Consider the following 17,162-nt stretch of genomic DNA (forward strand, 5'->3'; position numbering starts at 1 on the left):
CACCAGGTTTTTGGACTGATGCTGTCGGTTTTTCAACTCTGAAGGTGCTTTGATTCCTGTCAAACAGGCCTCAGTACCAGTGTTCTGACCCTTTCAACGTGTGTGTTTAACATTTTATCCCACAATTAGCATAAGTTAACTTATATGTCTTTAGTGAATGGTACCAGGGGTACTTAGAGCCTGAAAGTTAAGTGTCCCTTTTGGACTGCAGAACTTATTTTGACACCACAATTGTGACATAGCAACCCATGATACCAGTCTGCCATTGCAAGCTGGCAGATCAGTTTTTAAACTGCTAACTCATTTTTGCCCTGTAAATCAAAGGCAACGCCCAAACCTTCCTTTTTAACATCTATAAGTCACGCCTAAGTCAGGACTTCTGAGCCCTGAAGGCAGGGTGCCTAATAATAAAGAGATGGGCATGCTTTTTATCAACTTTTCCATGTCCTGACAGTAAAAACCCAGTATTATAATTTTTACTGTGGAAAGGCTAGTAGCCCCATGGGTGAGTCTGGAGTTACTCGCTGACAACTCAGCAGGGCTAACTTCCAAAGTTGACTGCTAAATATGGCATCCCAGGTTATAAAACAAATAATTATGTTCAACCCAACTTGTATCTCAAGTCAAATTTAATTGTTGCTCAAGTCAAATTTAATGTAACATTTGCACAAATGGCAACTTTAGAAAGTTGCCACGTTGTTACCAAATCTTACAGTAGCCGTTTTTGGTTGCACACATGATGCTGTCCTTAAGGAAGGTTTCTGCCCTCTTAGAGAGAGGTGTGAACAACTCTGGAAAAGGAGGTAAGAATCTGCCCAGAGTAGAGATGTGATATCCTCCTGCAGGATGGGTAGCATTGATGTGAACCCAAAAGGCGAGCTTCAAAGAGGGAGTCACCTTTGAAGGGCAAATGGCCATCCATGGGCTTGTGTCCTTAAAGTCCCTGGCTGGTGTCCCTCTCATCCAGCTGGGAGACTGACAAGCCTTGGCCCCCAGTCCTGGTCACAGGCAGAAGCCTTGCAGAGTTTCTCCTCCTCAGCACAGCCTGACTGGTTGTTTGACAGTTGACAATTGTGGGTGCCTTGCGCTCCCCTTATTATAGTCAACTTCCAGGCATGAAATGTTTAGAGACTGAGGGCCAGATGTAGGTAATCCCAGATTACCGATTCTTAAATTCCGAATCATACTGATTCGGTATTTAAGAACTGGCAATCGGGATTTAGGTAATTTTACCGATTTCATTACCGAATCGGTATGATTCGGTAATTACCGAATCGGTATTTACCGATTCGGTAATTGCCATTCATTCCTATGGGCCTGGAAGCCATAGGAATGAATGTCAATTACCAAATCGGTAAATACCGATTCGGTAACTGGGGGAAACATTGAAGGGAGGCAGGGTGTCACTTTGACACCCTGTTGCACCCCTCAATTGTGCATGGGTGCACATGATGCAGACATACATGCCTTTAGGGCATGTATGTCTGCAACATGGCACTGTTTAAAAAGCAAACAAAATGCTTTTTAAAGGGGTTTCATTATTTACCACCAACTTCTAGTTGGCGGTAAATAACGAATTCTTAAACCCCTGTAGCACTGATTGCAGTGCTACCTACATGTCAAAATACAGAATCGGTAATTTTACCGATTCGGTATTTTACAGAATCAGTAAAATTACTTATTCGGTAAAATTACCGAATCTGTATTTTAACATGCCCCTACATCTCCATCTTCAAATACCGGTCGGTAACGGCCGAAATCGCCCGTTACCGACCGGTATTTGCCTTTCTACATCTGGCCCTGAGTCTTTGATGTTTATGCTGCGGTTCTGCTTCCTTTACCTTGACCTTCCCCAGAATGCAGCCTGTCACAGCTGGAACAACTCGAAATTGGATAGTCCCACAACACAGGCCATGGAACGGATTAGAGGTTCCCACTTGAATGTCAATCCTAGTGATATGTATATCATAAGGTCACCCCAGTGCCTAAGCCCTACTCTTGATTATTCTCTTATCAGTCCCATCTCCTTCCTGAGATGTGCCCAGGCCCCTTCTCAGTAGCCTTTCTCTAAATAAAACAGCATACTTGCGAAGGAACTGAAGAGTATGGCTATCCCTTCCTCCAGTGTGCCCCACTCAGCTTACAGGGATGCATCAATTCACAAATCTGTCTGGGGGATTCCTCTGCCTATCCTCATGTTTCTCCAATCAGCCCTGGGTCTCCAAAAATGGAATTCCGAGTCTTCCATGTATTCTACCATTCACAGGTACACATATACCCAGCACATGCATATAGCATACATGCACTGTACAGTACTACATCCTTCGTGTATTGTACCATTCACAAGTGCACATACACCAAGCACATGCATATAATACACAAACACTGCACAGCACTACATTTTTCCTGTATTATACCATTCACAGATACATAGCACACATATAGTACACATGCACTGCCCAGCACTACACACAAACCCGATTTAGGACACAGGTGAGTAAAGCACACTTTAGCGGAATTTAAATGAGTCAGCATGTAGGCCTCATTCTAATGACATGGGTAAAAAGGATCTGTTCACTCCTAATAATTACTACACAATATGCTGACACCACTGCACTTGTGCTGCTTCACTCCTGTTAAAGGTAGTAGCTTTTCACCTCTATGGTGTAGAGCTTTGGGTGCCCCTCACGGTCCAAAAAGACCGCAATCCTTGAGACAAGCCTATGTCATGGTGCACACCCACGAACTGTGTACACCCATGGCAACAAAATTCAGCATTAGGGATCCATATCATTACAGCTGGGGTACTCAGGGCAGGGGTGTACCTTTATCACGTTCCAAGGGACAATCCGAGGTTTCTGTCCCAACACTGATTTATTGTTTCTTTAATAATTTATATGTCTGGAATGCTCTGTTGGATTTTTGTTACTGAGGTGTCTATTCAAAGATAAAAGTACAACCAATTTTTATAAATTGATGGCAGATATCTATCATGTTGTGTGTTCTTCTTATCCAACTGTTTTGATAATTTTTAATGTTTTACACATATTCCTTTGATAAAGCCTAACTGCTCTGAGCCACAGCTACCCAAGACTGAGCTACGGTTTCACAAATGAACCTGACTGGACCTGATACAGAATTTCACTGTACTACATGGTGAGGTCGCACAACCACACAAGATAATGAACCACTTTCCTCACAGTGTTATAACCCAACTCTGCCCCTGAGGTTTAAAGGAAAGCTGGGTACTACCAAATGTAGCATCATTAATGGAAACAGTGTGGACTGAATTCTGAATTCAAATCATTGGTCATGTGTGCTTTTGGTTCAGTGTGGATTGAGGGAGTGAGTTCAAATATGAGGCTTGAATGGGGACAAGCTCTACGAATGTAGTCAGCAGAAGGTGGGGCAATTTAAAGATAAGGATGAACATTCATAGCTATTTCAGTGACCCCAGAAAAGTTCTTTTATAAATCCAGACAGTGATAAAAAGCCCTGCTGTTGCTAAACTGGAAATGTCTGTGGTCAGATAACTTGATAAAAAAAAACAGCAGCGTCATTCATTATTTCTTCACTCTGCTCCTAGTATTGACTCACATGCTTATTGTTGGCTTAATCCATTTTAACCACATCCTCTTGAATTCACATTACTTGTTTCTGAGTCTTAATAAGAGTACATGAGACATGCATTGAGTAAGACCATTCCTGTACGTCTAGAAGATGTACTTTTGGTGGTGATTCTCTTGTTGTTGGATGCATGTTGCATAACCTCTGGGTCAAATAAAGGGGATTTATTCAGTTTAGGGACCGACAAAGGCTGGAATCCTAATATACATGTGTAAAACAAATATACCTCTGAGACCATCAATTTAACAACCAGTAATTTTGTTCCAAAGTATTTTTTAATTATCCTTGAGATATATTTCTATATACTGTCAAATTTTGACATTTATTTTACAAACCGCTCGTGCCTGTCACTAGGCAAACTAGACATTGTGATTTTTTCCTTCTCTTATCTTTAAATATATACACAAACAATCAATACAATGTGCCCAAAAATTATATACAGTGTACGATAATAAAGTTGTAAAAAATACAGTGCATTATTCACAAAACTAATAGTAAGTCAAAAAATGTGAAAACTGGAGCTCAGGTACATGTAACATCCTCAGGCATTGCAAAGGGTGAAGACTGATCCTATTGCACTCTATCACCAAAGGATGGAACAAAGGCACGTTGATACTTTTCTTGTCCTTGAATTTTACTATTTTTGTACAGCCAAGGGAGAGGTCAAAGATAAGGGTCAGAGCTCAAGGATCATCCCCTTTACGGGGTTCTATTGTGTCCAATTAAGGGACCCTATTCCAACTTGGTTCTGTGATGAACCTCTCTCGGGTGAAACCAGCGCGTTTCGACTTTCTTGAGGGCTGTGTTTTATACGAAGGTCTTCATCAGGGATACTGTGTCTTTCAAAAAAGGAAACTTGTGTACCATATATAAAATTTTCAGAGCCGTGGAAGGGAGTTAAATTATCCTTGTGCTTTTCCAGTGGCTGCATTTACTTCTAGTGTTCAGAGACGCTGCACAGCCCATACAATGGGAGAAAGGATGGTCCCTTAGAGGAAGATATTACTGAGGGACTCTGAACACTAGAAGTAAATGCCGCCACTGGAAAAGCACAAGGATAATTTAACTCCCTTCCACGGCTCCGAAAATTAGTATATGGTACACAAGTTTCCCTTTTTGAAAGACACGGTATCCCTGAAAGTCCTTTAGAGACTAGTGTGGAGAAAGGGAGTATAGGAACCTGCATGGAAAGACTATAGGGCTGATTTCGAGTGTGGCTGGTGGAGGTAGATCCATTGTATGGTGGTGTACTTAACTCCCGCCAAACTGAGGATTCTTTGCCTGCCAAATTTAGAATTCTCCACCAACCCTGTAAACAACTCCAAACATTTGCAGGAACCGCTGTCACAGTGCTTCCTGTCAATGTTACAAAAGTTCGACAGACGGCTCCATCAAACATGAAGGCCGCCCTTCAAACGTTTTCAACGTTTAATTTTTCCAAAAACAAAACACCGAAAGTGGGAGTTTGTTTTTAAAAAAAGGTAAGTAACGGCACCATAACATTGGTATTGTCTCCATATAACTGCATTCACTCTAATCAGGTGGACACAGTGGTGGAAAGAGCAAGTCATCGGTCTGCCGCCACCCTCGCTCATACCGGCACCAAGCGGCAAACTTAGGGGCTGCCCCGGGTGGCAGTAGGTCTAGCTTCACCTCTGGGTGGACAGTGCTAAATATTTACCTCTGATTGCTCAAACTCGGTAGGTCCATTGGAGGAGTATATCAGTGAGTGAGCTGAAGTAGGCTCATTGCTGACATACTTGAGGTCTGTCCATTGTAAATCAGACGGGCAGACCTTCAGTTTGACAGAGAGGGTACTCTGTCGATGTTGTAACACAGTACGCTCTGCCAAACTCTAAACCAAACCCTGTATTTAAGTCATTTATGAAACAAGTTGTTAATATGAGTAGTTTATGAGTAGATAAAGCACTTTCACAGTGATGAATTTCACTACAGGAAGGGGAGTTAATGTACACCAATCCAGGAAGGCATTTGTTCTTAGCTTGAAGATCGAATTATCAAAGGAGGAAGAGAAAGCCTTTGAAACGCAGTCAAAATGGAAATGGCTTCTTGTGAATGAAAGCGTGGCCAAGTAACATAACTTTACTATTTTTACTTCTTAGTGAAAAGGGTGGTGTTTCATGTCTTTATCTGGATTTTATGTAGCCCCGGTTGCCCATGTCTTTCTTTAAGGAGGGTTACCTTTGAAAGAAGTATTGTTGAACAGTTGCAGAGTGGTCTTACAGAACACTAATGGTGCAAACACATTCAAAGGGCCCATCTGCAAAAAGAAATAGGGAGTCTGTGTGGCTGTATCCTCATCTATGACAGTCATATGGTATGGCTCTGTTTACATGAAAAACGGGAGAGCACTTCTGAAATGGGTACGGCAACAATATTACCAAACACTGGAGCCCAGGTAGGCCCTTTTGCAAATTCAGTTAGTATTTCTCACTTACTGGACAAGGCTGGGTGACATTTTTGCTCTTTCTTTGACACTTCTAAAGGCATGAAATTGAACCGCAGCTCCACAGGGCTTCTGAACTGATCATGGTAATTTAATGTTATTATCGGTAGTAATGCATAGCAAACTCTGTAATGCGCTCAAGGACTCTTACCTAAATCCATGGAGTAATTGATAGTTTTGAAAACACGATGTGCTTTTTGACATGCAAATTGTCCCTTGACTTCTATGTATATGATGCTCCAGTCTAACAAGCACTTTGGCGCTGCTTGAAAATCTGCAGGATATTCTTACCCAAACCCTAAAAAATTGTAAGGTTTCATATATACAGAGAGTTAGGCATTGACGATGCCATCAGCCAGGCTTGTTGGACATTTGTACTCGAGGTACTTGCTCCAACACACATTTCTACACAACGATGCCTGCCCGAGAGTAAGCCACGTAACATGTCATGCTGCAGAAATGACATATTACTCACAGGAATTTCTTGTACTATTGTGTTTGCTTCTTGTTTTCAACGGTTTCATTTATTACTCGAGTTTCACACAAATCCAGCTTTGCTACTGCTTTGCATAGAATCCTACAAGTGTTTGCAGAGCTCTCACCCTTTACACCCCATTTGCATTTATCATCATTGGTTTGCCACTATACCAAGCAAAGAAACTTGCCTCAACTTTTCAGCACAAAATACATTTTGCATGGGAAAATTGAATGACTACCACACTTGTGCAAATGCATATGTATATGCAAAAACAATCTGTGGCACTGTGTCTCTCCTGCACTTACAACATGTGTGCATTACCTGCTTGCCTATTGTACTACCTTTTCTAGTGTGGAATTTAGCTGAGGATTATTCACAAGTTCGGATTTAAAAATAATTAAATATAAAATATAATTATCATTTATTAATCTAGTCTTATTGCAGAAAAAATGTTAGTTTATAGTTTAATATATCCTCTCGCCTGACCACTGTGATTTAACTTTTAAAGGCCAGGGATCCAGACAGGTGACTCACTTGGTGATTCTTTATCCTGTGACACCCAAAGGGTATTTATTAGCTTTCCAACATTTGCTTCATGTGTTATTCCAAGTTGCAACACTACTTTGAAGAGTTACACCATGTAAATAGGCAAGATCTTACATGCGCACATCCTGTTTCATAAACACTTCCTGTAGGATATTGAACTTCCGATTTCCAGACAAGCCTTTAGTTTTCTGTGCCAGCTATTTGCATTTGGTTTGTGTTTCCTGGATGAACTCCATAACCTTATGCTTTGAAGCTAAGCAATTTGCCCTTAACCCTTTCGATGCTGATGACGGAACGGTCCCGTCATCAGCGTCGGTTGAGCTGTGCTGATGACGGAACCGTTCCGTCATGACTCCGCCCGCACAAGGCGGAGTCAGCATGGGCGGGGAATTCGCGCCGCACGGATGCGGTTAAAATTGCACCTATTACTACATGCCACCCCGTTGCCACTACAGTCAAAAAAGGTGGGGTTCACAAAGCTCTTCTACCGCTGCATTATGGGAATATGAGAAAATGCTGAAAAGTCTTCCGGTCCTGCCAATCTGCCCTCCAACAACAGTTGTAGGAGTGAGTGTTAGAGAAGTTCTATCTGAACTTCTTATCATTTTAAACCCGAGTTTATTCTTAATAAGAATATAGATTTTCCGCAGGGATTTCAACACCAGCACATTAGGTCTATGGCAAAACTACAAAACAATGTTTCAGTGCTATATACAGCTTGAATGTGGATTTGTCACCTATAGCGAACCAATGCTTAATTGAATTTAGTTCAATTTTCCATTCTGATTTCCATTTTCATTATACAGTCCTTTAAATGATCATCAGACATATGAGGAAAATCCATCCCCAAATAGTGCTCATGCTTTGGATTCTGTTTAACTAGAGGTGTTTAGCTAGATTTTGCTTTAATTATGCTGGAATCTTAATGGTATTTAAAGATTTATAGACATCGGAGATTCCTGCACGCACTGGGTAAACTTTGGGAGACCGAAAGTTATTCAAAGAAAGCCATTTTGTTTACATTTCCTTCATATAATGGAGCCATACTCAATTCAGCTGCCCAAGCCAAAAAAGTACAGACTCAGTAGAAAAAACATTTCACTAACTCTACTTTTGAAGTATTGAGGATTATTTATAACCCATCATATTGCATCCATTAGATCACACAACAATATTAATGCATGCGCTACATTAACATAGCCACTGCATTGCATGGTAGATAAAGTTCAGTAGATTTGGAGGTATGAACAATGATTATGTACTTACCATGAGGATGCAGTGGTAGGCAATATACTGGATGTAATATTATTATTGGTTGATATGACCAACGTCGATAAAGTGTCACACAACTGAGGTTCACGTTGTAACTAATTGTAGCCAATTGCTTGTCAGATAAAGTGTGAAATGTTGGTCTTGCATTCAGTTCAAGTCCTTTGGTGTCCCAAAATATTTGCCTCTGTGAACTGATACTGCGTCCCCTGGCACCAAAGACCAGCAGCGTAGTATTGTCAACATGTAGCAAGAAGGGATAACTAAGCTCATTCAGCTTGTGCTGATATGCCTTCCAGGAAAGAAAAGTCAAAAAAAAAAAGCTGCGGACCAAAATAAACATGGGAGCCATTGAGCATTCATGTCCAGCTCCCTTATGAGAGACACTGGCTCAATGGCTAATTCATTTCCTCTTCATACCACATCAGCCAGAGGCTTCGGTATAATGCTAAAATAGGCGTTTTAAATTGAGTCAACCCGTTCCACCAGCATTGGCACAAGCTGGGCCCAAAGCATTTTTCTGTAGGTTAATTTGAAAACTTATATGAGGTGTAAGAGACCCATATGTGGTCCCTTATTCTTCGTTATGTATTTTTATCATATTTTTAAGGAGGAAACAGTAGTTGAAGCTATGACGATATTGAAAAAGGCTATCAAACCCGAGTAGTAATCAGGATAATCACTTCTTAAGCATACATCAGCTCTGCTGCTTCGAAAAGGGCCTACACTTTGAGGGACCTTCAGGAATAACATCTAGGCGGCATACCGGGTGGTAACAGAATCAATCGTGCCCACTACAGTTCTTTAAAATAGGTGAAATAATCTCTTGCTTTAATAACGCTGTGGCTTGGCATGAATTGGGTTTTTCAAGTGTAACTAGAGACAGAACTTGAGTCATGAAACCATAATTGGCATGGAGACCTTGCAGAAGATTTTCTAAGCAAGCCAGGTTGGTGTACTGTGTTGCAAAAATGGGAGAGAGCTGAAGAGCACCATATTTACAAGGCTATAGCACTCTTCAGCTCTCTACCAGTGCTTGTGCACTTGCGGCTGCCTAGCGCCAATGCAGGAACCCTTGTGCCATGCTGCAATGGTGCCTGTATTAACGGCAGGATTATTTTTGTGCAGGAAGGGCCTTCCTGCACACAAACAATCCAAAGAGGCATTTTCCTCTTTCCATGCGTGATGTAATATGCATCACACATATAAAGAGGAAGTAACGAGGAGAAACATATTTCTCTTTGTTATGTCTCTCTGTGGATTCTGTAGCAATTTTACGCAATTGCAGCTTTACAAACATTAGTAAATCTTTAATTTTGTGAAATCCATTGGTGGATGTACAGGAATGCCCATGCTCCACCCATGGATTGCCTACCACTAAGAAATGTAACGCAACGCAGCGAAAGTCGCTGAATTGCATTACATTACTTTTTTTTAATTTACATTTTTTAAGTTTTTATTGAGAACAAACAGCAGCATTAAAAAACATTATACAGATATCTTTGGCAGAGTTACACAAGATTTCAGCATTGTATCACAACCTTCAGGATCACATAGTACTACAGTCTTTAGCGGCATTACAATTAGCATGATGGTTACAATTGTGTGCGCGAGTCAAAACAGCAAGAGAACATGCTACTCATTCACATGCCATTAGGTACTATCCTCGACTGCCCGGCGCGGGCATCAACGTGTCATCCTCCCCCCTCAACAATGATTGTCTCTCCCTTCTCAGTTCCACCGCAGGAGATATGAAGATCTCACCCCTATATTTGTTCCAGCGCCCCAACTTACATTTTCGTGGGCACCACCTCCCTTTATACACTGTTTATTCAGCAACCATGGCATAGTCCATCTCTTTTGCCCAGTCACGTTAGTGCCGTGCAGTATCCACTCCCCACTTCTGGGCGATATTTCGTTTTGCTATGCTCCAACCCATTATAGCCCACGACTGCTCTGCCTGTGAGAGGTCAGTTGCTTCCCAGATATTAAGGAGACCTAGTGTGAGAGATGGTTGTATGGGTTTGTAGCTAGTCCTGACCAGCTGTCGGGTGACATCTTTCCAGTATTGTTGAATATGGGGGCAGTCCCAGAGGATGTGTATGAATGTGCCAGTCTGATTACAGTGCCGGAGGCAGAGTGGGCCAGGCCCCCTATCCATCCTGAATAACAATGTGGCGTCAAAATATACCCTGAGGAGAATGTTGAGCTGGACCAGGCGAAGTAAAATCGGAATCGCCACCTCTCGGGGAGAGGCCAGTGCCTCTCTCCAGTTCTCGCCGGCCAACTCCCCCAAGTCAACCTCCCAACTCAACCGTAGTTTAAGCATTGGGTCGGTTCGGTTATTGACCAATTTCTTATACGTGAGGGAAATAGCCTTATGGTCCATTGGGTCCAGCAATAGCCTGTCTTCTAGCGGTGAGGAATCCGGGAGGGGGGTATCCTTCGATGGGCCGAATCAATGGCATGGCTGATCTGAAGATATTGAAAAGCCTCCGACGGTGCTAATTGGTACTTAATTTGGAGGTCCGCGAACATTGCCTTCTTTCCTTTCACCCACATGTCCCCCACAGCAGAAATCTCGATCATGTCCCATCTATCAAACCTAGAACAGGTACTGAGGCTGCCTAAGATGTATGGTTCGGGGGTAGCCTTTGTTAGGCGTCCCTTCCATCCCAGCCTTCGTTGGACTCCATGCCACACTTCTGTACGTGCCGTGGGGCCAGTCAAATGTAGCTTTCGATGGTTTGTATACAATGCCTTATTATAGCCCCCCCTTACCCATTAGCCAATGGTCAGTGTGAAAGCTGGGGTCGTCATGTGAACCAAACACCCATCTGTTAATGGCTGTCAATTACGAAGCCTTGCATTATACTTCTTAACAAAGCCATGCACGGCCACATAACCTGTCTTTGCATGGCTATATAATCCTAAATAAGTCTTTACGTTGCCCTACGACTCCTTTTTGTAATGCAAAGGCGATGCCAAAGCTTAGTAAATATGGGCCCAGATGACCAAAATACTTTAGGCAGTATTGCACTCCAAGGTCTGACTGCCTTCAACCAAGGTAAGAAGTCAGACAGTAGCGGAAGGAAGAGCGCTTCAGGGAGGCATTGAATTTCAGGAGCTCTTCTTGAAGGCATTTGATTTCAGTTTCACAGGACTGAGAAGCTCCTCTTGGAGCTCGCAATTTAATTTTCACAGGACTGAGGAGCTCTTAAGCGAAGCACTCAATTTGAATTCCACAGGTCTGTGGAGCTTTTATGCAAGGTACTTGATTTCAGTTTTACAGGACTGATAAGCTTTTCCGGGGACTCTCAATTTAAATTTCAGAATGCTGGGGAGCTCTTCTGGAAAGCACCCAATTTAATTTTCGCAGGACTGTGGAGTTCTTTTGGGAGGCACTGGATTTAAATTTCACTCAGTTTCTTCATTACAATAAAATAAATGTTGATTGGCCACTCGCTGGATACTTTTCCGATCGGAACAACCATGAAACTGAAGTGTAACAAATCATCTTTCTCATGGGAGTTTCTATAAAGAATGGGTCTCATATTGAGAGGGCTCGGTCATTCGATGGATAAGGTATGACCTTAAAATCTGAGGGAAGTTGTTAGCATAAATAAGTCTAGTTTCTGCTGGATGTAATGAAGCCATAGAAAGGTTTTCATCATTCAGACTCCCATTGACCCATCAAAGCGGATATCCAAGTGTTCTTTTATTTACACTTATAGTCAACTTTCTGGGCATCATCGGAACAGGGCTAATATTAGGGAAGAAAGCCTTAAACAATTAATTGTTCTGTATTTTTCTGACTTTCTATGAATTAATCAGGTGTTGCTAACAAACAACCATTTCCAATCATCGCTCAGCAAGGGAGAGAGTACAGAACCAGAATATTGCACACTAAATATTTATTAATAAAAAATATTGTGTCCCACATATCGTTTACAATAATGTATCACCATTGAAGTTAATAGTTGAAACCCTACACCGAATGGAACAAACATTTTTTAAATAGCATTTAGTGCACCATATTTATGTCATTTGATGTGCATGTCAACAATATTCTTACACACAGCCTGGAGCTGTATTGTAAAAGGAGGGGCTTTAGAACTTGTAGACCCTGGTGGTCTTGCGTCATAATCTCAGGGGTGAGAATTATTCCATCTCTGATTAATATTAAAAGTCTGACTCTTCGTTTCCCACCCTTCTTGTCTGCACTGCAATGCTCTGGGATATTGAGTAAGGCGGCATATTGGACGCAACTGGGAAATATCATGTACCATGGATATGGCAAGATTCTCTTCTCCCTTCCAAGCAATAAAGTTCTATATTTGGAAATAACCCTCAGGTTTTTGTGCGCTAATAACTTCCATCCAAAAGGTTATGCATACATAAAATGATCTAGTCAGGGTCAGGTTGCAGTGAATACCTGGTAAAAGGTTTTTTTTTGCACAAGTTTGTGTAAATACACATCTGGCTTTTAATAATAATGAACTACAGCAAGGAACTAAAGAAAGTGATGTTGTATTCCAGGACGAGAAGGCTGCATCATACCAGATGGATATAAACACTATGCTAAATATGATCCTGGAAGAAATCCGGGACATGAAGAAAACACAACAGATTGAAATAGAAACTATACAGCAGTGATTGGGAAAGATAGAGGAAGCAGTTGCTAGTCTCCCTATCCGTGTTCACGAGGCTGAATCCACGATTTCCTCCCTTGAAGAACAAATTAATGGTATTCTTCAGCAAGTGGACTCAGTCTCTCGGGAAAAAGCAATTATAGAGAACAAGATTGAAAAAACTTGAGAATTTTTCACGTCGCTCTAATCTTCGGATAGTTGGCGTTCCGGAGCGGCTTGAAGGGGCTGATACACTCAAGTGGGTCGACTCCTTTATGAAGAAGGCAGTGATTCCTGAGTTTTCCGGTGACTTAACATTAACCAGGGTTCATCGGGTTCCCGCTCATCTTCCTCCCTACGAGAAGTTCCCTGGCACGATTCCTGTGAACTTTGGGGATTATTGCATTAAGAAAAACGTTTCGTCTAAGGTAATCCAAATGAGACAGTTTGAAATTGAAAATGGAGCTAAATGTAGAATGTTTTCTGACATGTCTGCGGCAAGAAGGCGCAAAGAGTTTGTCAAGGTATTGAATCTGTTTAAAGCTCAAGGGGCACAAGCTTCTATTGCGCAACAATCCAAACTCAAAGTCATCGTGCAAGGGAAGTTTCATTTGTTCACTCGAATTGAAGAAGCGCAGGAGCTGCTCAAGGCAATTTCAGTCGGAAAATAATTGTTTCTTTTTTCTCTTACGTATTTAGAGTTTCTGCTGCTTCTAAAAAAATATATATTTTTTTTAATATTTCAATATTTGATTTTATGTCACTTTTGGTGCAATATCAGGGCACGAGCACTGGGGGGGGGATGTGGACAGCGTGGCCAGCTGGATTTCCCAAGTGGCAGATGGACCGCCTTCTCCTTCAAGATTCTGTGTGGCTTGAAGAGCTTAGACTCTTGTTACTCGATTACTTTATTACCAATGAAGGGACAGCCAATATTTTTTCTCTTTGGTGTGGGTTTAAGGCTGCAGCCGACGGGCAGATGATAGCTGCTTCCGCTAAGAAAACTAGGGAACGTTTAGGACGAATCGCTCAGCTTCAGCAGTCGTTGGTTTATGCTTCTAAATTCATGACCTCCTCATATTGGGGTCAGTTGGAACAGGCCAGGCAGGTATTAAGAGATTTCTTTGTCCTAGAAGAAATAAATAGTTCTCAGACATACTTTCAGAAGGGGTATGAAGAAAGCCAAATGGTTGAAAAGATGCTAGCTTGGTCAACTAGGACTCAACAAGAATCAGCCTGTAATGTAGAAATAATAGACCCCAAAACAAATACACCGGTAACTGACAGAGCTGACATTCCTCACATTTTTGTAGATCATTTTCAACAAGTATAGACCACCAAATATCCAGTTAATCCGGAGATGATTCTTGAGTATTTTGCTTCACTTCAATTAACTATATCACCGAATAGAGTTATGCAACTTCAGAAGAGAATCACAGAAGCCGAGATATCGGCAGTTATTAAATCCTTGGCCGGAGCAAAAGCTTGTGGTGAGGACAGAATTTCAATCGAATTTTATAAGATCTTTACGAAGTAGTTGACCTAATTTTTGGAAATATTATTCTATTATATTAAAACGGGTGGATCGGTATCTTCAGAATTTAAAAGAGCAATAGTAATTAGTTTTGTAAAAAAGGGTAAACCACCTAATAATCTAAATTCTTATCGTTCCATCAGTCTACTTAACGCCGTCAATAACATTTTTATGAAGATTTGGGCCCAGCAATTTACTTTTGCAGCTAAGGAAGTAATCCACGGGGATCAAACAGGGTTTTAGCAGGTCGTATGATGACAACCAACACTTGTTTTTTTATACAAACTCTAGATTATTTTAATATTAATAAGACACCTGCCTGTATCATGATGGTAGATGCAGAAAAAGCTTTTGATTTAGTTAATTGGGATGAAATGAGTTACTTACCTGTAACTCCAGTTATCCAGTATTGGTGTCTTTCATACATTCACATGCCTGAATCATTCCCCGTCGTCTAGACGGGAGTCTCCGGTACATAGAAAAGTAATGTCCTATAGACATACATATAGAGAATTAGGCCTAAGGGTCCCACCTTTGTAGCCTATCTATGTCCTTTTGTAAAAAGGACCAAACTCTAGAAGAGAGCCAATCAGATAACACCTCCCTCTAGAACCTTCCTGTCAGGAGCCTCAGTCTCTCAGATTTTCGTACGCACCAAGCTAGGTAGGCGTAGCACTGATAGAGAGATAGGTGAGTCCTTCCAGGGGAGGCGGGAGGGTTGCATGTGAATCTATGAAAGACACCAATACTGGATAACTGCAGTTACAGGTAAGTAACGCATTTCTTATCCAGTATTATGGGTGTCTTTCATAGATTCACATGGCTGAATCAGAGTAGTAAGCAATATCGTGTGCACATTTCCGATGGAGCATCATACACAAGTCATTAGATAATACTTATCATGCGACTATGAAACATCAATATATATCAACAGGAAGCAGTAACAGAGAAATGTGTATACCAGAAAAGGATGGAGGGATGGTGGAAGGCTCACCTCACTGGAATAGATGGCGTAACACTGCTTGCCCCACTGCTGCATCCTTCATCAGCTCTGTATCCAGGCAGTAGTGCCTGGTGAAGGTATGCGCCGACTTCCATGTTGCCGCTCTGCAGATGTCAATAACTGGCACTCCAGAAAATAGCACCATAGAAGTTGACATGGCTCTTGTAGAATGCGCCCTGATTTTAGAGGGCAATGGATGTCCGGCTCTGTCGTGGCAGAAGGCAATTGCCGAGGAGATCCATCTGGAGATGCTTTGTTTGGACAGCGGTAGATCTTTTTGAGGTCTACTGAAGGCTATGAATAGTTGGTTGGATTTCCTAAAATGTTTCGTTTTATCAATGTAAAATTTTAGGCATCTTTTAAGGTCCAATGAGTGCAGCGATCTCTCCGCTGCGGTGCTGGGATTCGGAAAGAATGATTTGAGAATCACTGGCTCATTTAAGTGGAAGTCCGACGGAACCTTAGGAATAAACCTAGGATTGCTCCTTAAAATTACTCTGTCGTACCTAAACTGCAGGAAGGGGTCTTGGATGGAAAGAGCCTGCAGTTCACTGACCCTCCTTGCAGATGTAAGCGCCAGGAGGAGAGCTGTCTTCCACGAAATGTATTTTAGTTCCGCCCTGTGAATGGGTTCAAAAGGGTGCTTCATCAGTTGATTAAGAACCACATTCAGATGCCATGTTGGAGGGACAATTCATAGTCGTGGAAAAGATCTATAGAGGTCTTTAAGGAATTGTGTAATCAGTCTACTAGACCAGAGAGAGGGCTCTCTAGGTGTCCTTTTAAATCGTGATATCGCCGCCAAATGTAGTTTTATGGAAGAGTGGGCCAAGCCCGACTGCGACAGATGAAGCAAGTAGAGTAATATTTGTTCTGGAGTGGTAGCGAAGGGACGTAGACCTTTGTCCGCGCACCAGATGCAGAAGCGTTTCCACTTCAGGGAATAAGTCTTGTTAGTGCTGTCTGCTCGTGCTCTGGCTAGGATCTCTTTACAATCCTGAGAAATGTTCATCCTACTGAATTCTCGGTACTCAGGAGCCAAGCCGATAACCTGAGAGATTTCAGATCCGGATGTTGAATCTGCTTGTCGCTCATCGTGAGCAGAGATGGATGCTGACGTAGACGGATTGGCGGCTGCAGTGAGAGGCGATGAAGGTCTTTGAACCAATGCTGCCTCGGCCAGAATGGGGCTATTAGGATTAAGGTGCAAGGCTCCGCCTTCATCTTCCTGAGGGCTCTGGGAATCAACGGAAATGGCGGAAATGCGTACGCAAAGATGTTGCGCCATGCGATGGAAAATGCATTTCCGAGAGACCCTGGTTGGGGATGCCAACTTGCGAAGCTTTGGCATTTGGCGTTCTCCCTAGTCGCAAATAGGTCGATTTGTGGTGTCCCCCACCTTGAAAAGATGTGAGCGGTGGTCGCCATGTCCAGCACCCATTCGTGTGATGATGACCTCTGTCTGCTTAGGGCGTCTGCGATGACATTGTCCTTGCCTGGGACGTACTCGGCTCTCAACGATACGTTGTGGAGAATGAGCCAGTTCCAGATCTTTTGCGATTCGCCAGAGAGTGTTAGCGAACGCGTCCCTCCCTGTTTGTTCAGGT

At 42.2% G+C, this 17,162-nt stretch overlaps 1 protein-coding gene across 2 annotated transcripts in view; it reads right to left on the reverse strand.

Moving 5' to 3' along the window:
- KIAA1755 (KIAA1755 ortholog) overlaps positions 1 to 17,162 on the reverse strand; it is a 696,136-nt gene that overhangs the window by 82,708 nt on the left and 596,266 nt on the right. The gene's annotated exons all lie outside the window — the stretch shown is intronic.

Source organism: Lissotriton vulgaris, chromosome 7, assembly GCF_964263255.1.
Source record: "Lissotriton vulgaris chromosome 7, aLisVul1.2, whole genome shotgun sequence".
Taxonomy (NCBI): domain Eukaryota; kingdom Metazoa; phylum Chordata; class Amphibia; order Caudata; family Salamandridae; genus Lissotriton; species Lissotriton vulgaris.